The sequence below is a fragment of the Pleurodeles waltl genome, chromosome 7, assembly GCF_031143425.1.
Source record: "Pleurodeles waltl isolate 20211129_DDA chromosome 7, aPleWal1.hap1.20221129, whole genome shotgun sequence".
NCBI lineage: Eukaryota > Metazoa > Chordata > Amphibia > Caudata > Salamandridae > Pleurodeles > Pleurodeles waltl.
The window spans coordinates 1,266,208,993-1,266,215,271 of record NC_090446.1 but is presented as its reverse complement, the minus strand read 5'-3'; positions in this window follow the sequence as shown (position 1 = coordinate 1,266,215,271).

The following is a 6,279-nucleotide window of genomic DNA, read 5'->3' as shown; positions in this document are numbered from 1 at the left end:
TGGGATGGCACAGGCCTGACCCTCATATGAAAAATTTACTGGGGGATCTACCTTGCTGAACACCGGGGTCTGCGAACGGAGGACCTTCGGTGCCCTGTGCTGTGAGGCTCATCCATACTACTGGACATTGGGTGTAGGTGGATCCCGGCTGCTCCAAGAGACTATCTGACTATGGGGAAACTCAGGGGGAGGGTGCAGTGCCCACCACGATGCAAGATACCCAGAATATGATCCATGGGGCGATTGAAGACAATAAGCTAACTCTGAGTCAGGAAATTGGAAAGAACTCTTCTGAACCAAGTCACTTACAAACAGATCACCACAAGCTGGCAGACAGGGTAGAAGCTGCTGAAACATCCCTGGAGGAGCTGCAGCCCGCACACCGGGCCCTCTGGGCTCAGGTCACCTGCCTGTCTGAGGGGGTTCAGGTAGTGGAACGACATGCAGAAGACGCAGAGGGCCGTAGTCAGCGCAATAACATACAAATTGTTGGAATGCCAGAAGACATTGAGGGCACTGATGCTGTGGCCTACCTAGAAACCTGGCTGCGCACCATTATGAATGAACGCCCCCTCACGCCCTTCTTTGCCCTGGAGAAAGCGCACTGAGTCCTGACTTGTACGCCAGAGCTGGGAAGACCGCCCCGACTGATAGTAGCAAAACTTCTACATTATCAAGACCGTGACCTGCTGTTACAGACTGCTCACGAGAAGGGCTTCTTCCAGGTGGAAGGTGGCCGTGCCACCTTTTTCCCAGACTTTACATTGGTGGTCCAGACTCGACGTGCATCCTTCCTGGAGGTGAAATGAGCCCTGCGGGAGGAGGGACTCCGTTATTCCTTGCTGTTCCTATCTAAATTGAAGATTATGCTAGATGGCGCCACACACTTCTTCCAAGAACCTGATGAGATGTGGACATTGCTGGAGGCCTACCGAACAGGCTCTACAGACGTCAAACAAGCGCAGCGCGGACAACATACCAAAGACACTCTGGGTGACCGCCAGGTGACAAAACCCACAAGCCAACAGGCGCACCAAGGGAAGAGAGCTGCGCTGCAGACGGCGGTATCACTGATTGAGGCGAGAAGCTCTGAGGATGGCCAGAGATCAGAGTCCTTGAACGGAGAGAACTCCACAGATATAGAATCAATGACTAGTGTGGCAGAGTGCCTCTCCCATGTGACGCCTCAGACATCAGATGACATTGTTTGAGTTCGGGGGGCCTACATGCTCTCAGGCCTGTTGCTCCTATACGGCTCAGTGGTGGGCCAGAGGGGCACTGGTGGACTGCTTTTGTGCTCTGTTCCCGCTCCCACATCACCCACCGGACGATCCAGTTGGATGATGGCATCACTTGTTCATATACTGGTTATTATGGTTAGGGCAGGAGGCAGTTGCTTGTCTGCTCTCCGATGGGGAGTTAGGGAATGTTAGTATTGTCTTTTTAGCCTGTGGTCCCTTAGACATGTGTGATGTGCTACTGCAATGGTCATTAGGGAGCTGCATGAGAGGGAGGTACAAACTCCCTGACGGACATCTTGGAGGATATGGCTATGACATGTCCCTTTTCTAAAATACTGTCTTGGAATGTCAGGGGTATGGGTTTGATTGAGAAACGCCACAAGATACTTTCCTATATGAAGCGCAGGGGGGTACAGATTGCCATGTTGCAGCAATCTCACCTTACCAGGTGGAAGCGGATAGTCTACGTCGGCGTTGGTGGGAGCAGCTGTTTGCACCCACATACTCGGCCTATGCAAGAGGGGTGGCGGTGTGGGTGAGAGCAGGGGGTCCCCTTTGAGCCCATTAACATTGACACAGATAAAGAGGGTCGATATATATTAGTGGAGGGGCGGCTATATGGCAGGCCGCTGGTCTTGGGCAGTATATACGTCCCGAATCAGGGCCAGCTTCAGGTCCTACACACATTATCTGCCCGGCTTGCACGTTTTATTAATGTTCCGTTTCTACTTGGAGGAGACTTCAATGGGGTACTAGACCCTGACTTGGACCGTTCTACCGCCCCACTGCGGGGGGCAGCTGCTGTCAGAGTGGCCAAGGGCATGTCAACCTGGATCTCACATTGGGACCTGGTGGATATCTGGCAACTCCAGAACCCTCTTGGTAGAGACTGCTCAGACTATTCCCACCTCTACCTTGTGCACACTAGAATAGATAGAATGCTCTGCTCAACCTCTCTTAGTAACTTGGCGACACTCTGAATACTTGGGCCGGACTGTATCTGATCATAGTCCGCTATTGATCCATCTAGACACGATGAAGACTCGCCAACCTATCCCGACGTGGCGCTTGCACTCAACAGCAGTGGAAGATGATGTATTCGGCACAGCACTTCTAAATAGGTTGTCAGAATATTTGACACTGAACCCGGGCTCAGCGACCAGTACGGGCATTGAATGGGAGACCTTAAAGGTAGTGGTGCGGGGCAATTGCCTTGGGCAGCCTGTAGGCATCCGCCGGGACCTTGAACAGGACATTTTGCACTTAGAGGACGACTTACATAGAAGCGACAATTTCCTAGATGGTTCACCAGAAGCACAGGCAAAACTGCTGGAGCTCCGGGAGAAATACTCATCGGTGCTAGAACGCCTTAGATGTCATGACTACAGGAACTATCTGGCCAAAGTGCACAAGGAGGAAGGGAAAGCTGGGAGGCTACTGGCGTCGCTGATTCATCCGCAGACTCGGGGGACACCAATCACCCGCCTACTGACTAGGGAGGGAAATGTTATTTACACACCTACTCAGATCAATGCCGAATTTATGGCTTACTATAAATCCTTGTATAATTCCATACATGTAGAATCAGCTACCATAAGGGAGAGCTTTCTGTCTGCACTGCCTCAGAGTCTTCTGACTGACGAGGATAGGAATGGGCTGGGTGTACAGGTCTCCGTAGGGGAGATTAAGGCAGCCATTAAAACGCTAGTGGTGGGTAAGACTCCAGGTGCTGACGGCTTGCCCTCAGAGTTCTATAGTCTGAGCTGTGATGTCCTGGCCCCTAGATTGGCGGAGATGTATGCCAAAGCCTATGAGACCAAACTGTTGCCGGCCACGACCAGAGAGGCCATAGTGATCCCATTGCCCAAGACTACGCAGGTCGACAGACGGGTTACTGACTTCAGGCCTCTGTCCATGCTCCACACTGACTTCAAGATCCTTAGTAAAGCACTTGCCGCAAGACTGCTGTCCCACATGAGCGCCCTCATACATGAGGACCAGAGTGGGTTCATCCCCACCCGCAGCAGCTCCAACAACCTCTATAGGTTATATTCCCTGCACCTTTATGATGATGCTCACCTCCCCCCCCCATCTGGCAGAAATTATTATGTCGGTGGATTTTGAAAAAGCCTTCGACACGGTGAGCTGGGAATTTTTGGATGCCACTGTGGCGTGGCTGGGCGTGGGCGGGGCCTGGGGTGCCTTGGTTAGGTTGCTTTACACACAACCTATGGCCCGAGTCAAAACGGAAGAACAATCTCCTGTAGCTATGGAATACATAGAGGAACCTGGCAGGGATGCCCTCTGTCCCCCTTGTTGTTCGCCATTGCCATAGAACCCTTGGCGGCGAGACTCCGAGATAAGGCCCAAGAATGGGGCATATGTCAGGTGGGGAAGTTTCCATATAGTCTCCCTGTATGCAGATGATCTACTTATCTACCTCCACAATGGACTAGAATCACTGCCCCAGGTGTTCCAGCTGTTAGATGAGTTCGGGCCTGTTCTGGTCTCCGCCTAAATAAACAAAAGACTTATGTCTTCCCGGCGGTCCGTGGAATGAGCCGACCGCCTTCTTGCCCGGAGGAGGTATCCTGGGCGCCACATATCTTCCGTTATCTGGGCATATGGATCTACCATGAGATGCAGGACCTCAGGGAGGGCAACTTGGGCCCAGCGATTAGGGCTTTGCGGTCCAGTGTCACTTTCTGGTGCGCCCTGCGCTTGCTGACTATGGCCCGCATGTCTCTTATTAAGATGGTAGTGCTGCCCAGACTCCTATATTATTGTGCTAATTTGCCTATTACCCTTCTGCCCTCCTGGTTTCGACCACTGGACATGTTGTTTAGGGAACTGATATGGGATGGTGGAAGACAATGAGTGGCGCTGACCACTTTGTGACTGCCTCGAGATGCCGGGAGGCTCGGAGTCACTGACTTTGAGTTTTATTTCCTGGCAGCCCAATTACAATGGCTGGCGCGGTGGCTTAGCGGAGTGGGGCTAACGGAGCTGACAGCAATTGGGGAAAACCCCAGCGGTACTGGACTGGTGACAGGGCTGCACTTGCCTGCCGCACATGGCATTAAGAGGGGAGTGTTGCTGATGACGGCTCTTGCCAACTGGCTGAGAGTCCTTAGAAGAACGCACACGGAAGTGCCTTACGCGCCAGCCATTCCCCTAGTGGGAATGCCTCATAGCGACCCCCTCTCTTGTTTTGCACAATGACAACTACGCTGCTGAACGGCCGCGGACCTGCACACACTGGGTGCACTGTACAGTCAGGGATCGCTGACCCCGTTTGACGACCTCAGGGAACAGACTGGTCTGCCTCGCGGGCAGTTCCTAACATATGAGGCAATAATGGGATCTATCCGAGCCCTCTGGAAAGGGGTAGAGGGTAAACCTCCCACACACAAGGTCATACAGACTATGCTCTACATTGGGGGGGCTCGCATTTGGTCTCCTGGCTTTACAGGTCACTGCTGGCTATGGTACATAACCCGATGGATGCTCTGCGGGCTAGGTGGGAGACAGACCTAGATAGACACCTTACTGATGGAGAATGGGACAAAATTCTTGCGTATGCTCACTCGGTCTCCTGAAACACCGACTAAAATATATACAATATAACTACACACATAGGACTTACTTAACCCCACGGCGGCTGACCCTCATATACATGGGGGCTGGGTTGGGTTGCCCACGGTGCCGATTGTTGGATGTAGGATTTGGACACATGACATGGGAATGTCCCCAGTTCCAAGAATTTTGGAGGGGGTCATCCATAAAATTAACCATACACTACATAGACGACTAGAGCCTACAATGGAAGTATGCGTCCAATGGGTTATTCACTCGGCCACACCCCAAAAAAGCAGGCAACAGGTTTGTGGATATGGTCCTGGTGTTGGCTAAGCGCTGAATATCAATGGCATGGAAAAAAGCTGAGGGTCCCAGCCTACAGATCTGGACACAGGATGTCACGAGGTGGGGGAGAGCGGAGGACAGAGCCTTGAAGAGGGAGGGAGGCAAAGGGATGAGGCGTAGGCCACTGGCCCCACTGTGGTCAGAGATGATGGATAGCGGGGAGAACAGTGCCGCGAGACTAGACTCAGATCATGAGAGTGATACCGGAAGCACTATGATGAGTTTATAGGAAGGGGTGTAGGGAGTGTACCCTTGTGTTATCTCAGGACTTCCAGGGGGAGCCACCTCCCCTGCACACTTGAGCGATAATTTTCATGTTTATTGTCGCCACACAGCTCATTTATACATAGATGAGGACCACGGGCAGATTGTTTGTTCTGTTTCTCTTAGTTTTGTATATTATTGGCTCCATTTCTGATTGTCTCTCTTGATAAGCACCGCAGACGTTGAATTGGATGGGTAATCCCTAGAGAGCATGAATACACACTGCTGAAAGCATTAGACAATGGACTTAAGAGATGCGAACATCGCCACACCCAGTCCCCTGCTACTCTAGAGTGCTGTTAAGAACCACTGAACAACTTACTACTGCTGGCACACTAACAAAGGGGTGGGAACTTTAGCGACTAAACGGAACTACAATGCTATGCTGTAAGTTCCCTTTGCCTGTGAAGCCTACATGTGTCATCTGTAAAAATGTCAAGAAGTAAGTTATACAGAGTATTAGGCATTATGTTATACCTGCTTGAAAATAAATTGAAATGCCAATAAAATAAAAGTTTTAAAAAAAAAAAGATATTTGGACACATATAAGGGCAATGGGCAGCTTTATAGGGCACACCAAGTAGCTCTGGGACAGTGCATGAGGTCATGGCACAGCTCAAAAGATAGTGACCCGAGTGGATATGGGTGTAGGGTCATGCTCTTCTGTGTGATATGGGTGAGTGCTCCACCCTCTATTTTCACTTGTGATACCTATCAAATCCATTTTCCATATAGCAGTGTGTCCAAACATCTGTCCTTGCCATATCAGGCACAGAGTGTTAAGACCACATTTAACTGGCTGTCCTTGCTCAGATGAGTTTGCTACATGCCAAAAGATCTAAGGGCAATG